Source organism: Phoenix dactylifera, chromosome 15 (assembly GCF_051530095.1).
Source record: "Phoenix dactylifera cultivar Ajwa chromosome 15, Ajwa_hap1_PhDact_Kaust_v1.1, whole genome shotgun sequence".
NCBI classification, from domain to species: Eukaryota; Viridiplantae; Streptophyta; class Magnoliopsida; order Arecales; family Arecaceae; genus Phoenix; species Phoenix dactylifera.
Genome location: NC_143204.1, coordinates 9,317,256 through 9,319,284, shown reverse-complemented (window position 1 = coordinate 9,319,284; position 2,029 = coordinate 9,317,256). Strand labels below are relative to the sequence as shown.

The 2,029-nt window shown below is 46.0% G+C and overlaps 1 long non-coding RNA gene across 1 annotated transcript; it reads left to right on the top strand.

Annotated features, from left to right (window-relative positions):
* The first annotated feature begins 559 nt into the window (after positions 1–559).
* On the top strand, positions 560–1,827 carry LOC149751210 (uncharacterized). The gene is made up of 2 exons (XR_016398572.1): positions 560–1,614; positions 1,711–1,827. It is a non-coding gene; the product is annotated as an uncharacterized LOC149751210 (long non-coding RNA).
* The last annotated feature ends 202 nt before the right edge of the window (positions 1,828–2,029 follow it).

Genomic DNA, 2,029 nt, shown 5'->3' with positions numbered 1-2,029 from the left:
TTGCGGAGGTGTGGAATTTGTCATCAGGGATCACGATGCGAGGTTTGTGGCGGCAGGTGGGCGGAGGATTTTTGACTCGTCAGTAGTGACCGCTGAGCTTCGGGCGGCCTAGGAGGGTGTCTCCTATGCGGGGCGGGTACTAGGTGCGGGTCGCATCCTCCTTGAGGAGGATTCGACTACGGTGATTGAGTGGATTCGGGGATGGAGGTGCTCAGTCGAGGACCGGCCGCTGGTCCATGATATTCGCAGAGCACTGGAGGAGACTGATTCTCATCAGAACACGCACGTATATCGAAAGACAAACGGTGCTGCAAACTGGGTTGCTTCCTTCGCAGCTCATCACTCGGGAGGTTTTTTCTGGCTAGACCACGGGGCTGTGCCCATGCCTTTGCACAGTATTTTGCTTTTTGATTTTGTTGGCTCTTTTCACACTCGCCAAGTGTGAGCCGCCGATTTACCAAAAAAAAAAAAACCCAGCATCATCTCATTGGAAACTATGGTTAGATAATAGCATGATGACTAAAGAGTAACTGAATTTTGATGTACACCACCTTTGCTATATATACACATACGCATACATAAACATATATATACATACATATATATAAATATATATACATATATATATACACACATATATATATACATGCATATACATATACATGCATATACATATACATAAGGCTGCAAATGGGTCGGGTCGACCCGGGACCCGACCCGACCCGACCCGCTTTAGACCCGACCCGACCCGAATTTTAGGACCCGCGGGGCCGGGTCGGGTCCTAAATTTAGACCCGATCTATTTTTCGGGTCGGGTCGGGTTCATCCAATCTTGATCCGGGACCCGACCCGACCCGTTACTATATAAAGCTAAATGCCTAAATCCTGCCTTCTCGCCTTCGGCCGCCCACGTGGTCCTACTCAGGCGCCGTACTGCATTCTCCAGTCCACTGTCCATTCTCCATCAGTCCGTCGTTGTCCGTCTCCATTCTCTCGATCTCTTCTCTAGAGACTTCTTCCCTGGACGCTGGTTCTCTTCCCCTGTTCCACTTACCATCCGATCTTTCATCCTTGAGGGTTTTGAGGTTCTTCGGTTCTTCCATCCACCGATCACTATAGGTACTCCATGAGTCTGTCCATCTCTATTCTCTTCTCTAGCAACTTCTTCTCTGGTTCTCCGCCACATTCCATCTAGTCTTTGAGGGTTTTGAGGTTCTTCAGTTCTTCCATCCACCGACCCCCGTTCCTTAGGGTTTCCAGGTTTTCTTCTATTGACTAAACTACTAGCCTACCCATTCACACCTTTGCCGCTTCCATCAACTGATCAACCAACTCCGAGCGGTGAGAGCCTGAAATCTTGCTGCATGGGAAAGATTGACCTCTAAGGCTCTAAATCCCTCTAGATCGACAGACTCCGAGCTTCTTTCCTCAACGATCTAGTCTTCCTCAAACCCTAACTCCCTCAAAAGTTAAAACCTCCATCAGCTTCTTCAAGATACCTCATCTCAAAGACTAAAACCCTTTCTATTCCGATTTCTCTCCTCTGTCTCTTGATTTTCCATCCTTTCAGCAAGAACTAGAGAATCTCCAAGGAAGAGAAGAAGAAGATGCACGGTAAGATCAACTTCTTTTTTATTTTTCATCTTTTTATATTTTTTCTCTCTCTTTTTTTTTTCTCAATATAGTTTTGATTTGCTCGATCTACTGCAGTGTGGTGTGGATCCCTCTGCGAAGAAAGACTGGTAAGACCGTAAGAGTGGTGCTGCAGCAGCCACTGTGGCTCCTTCCATTTCCACTGCCCTGCAGCCCAAAAAACCAAAAGAAAAAGCTAAGCCACTATCTCTTTTTTTTTTTAGTTCGTTTTCTCTTAAAAAAATAATCTTACTATTTATGAAAATGTTAATTAATTAATTTGAGTTTTTTACCCGATTTCGGATGGGAAAGGGGAGGGGGGCCGCCCATATCTTTAGCCGTCCCATCATCATTAAGGGCGACATGATATTCACCACGTGTCATAGATGCCATTTAC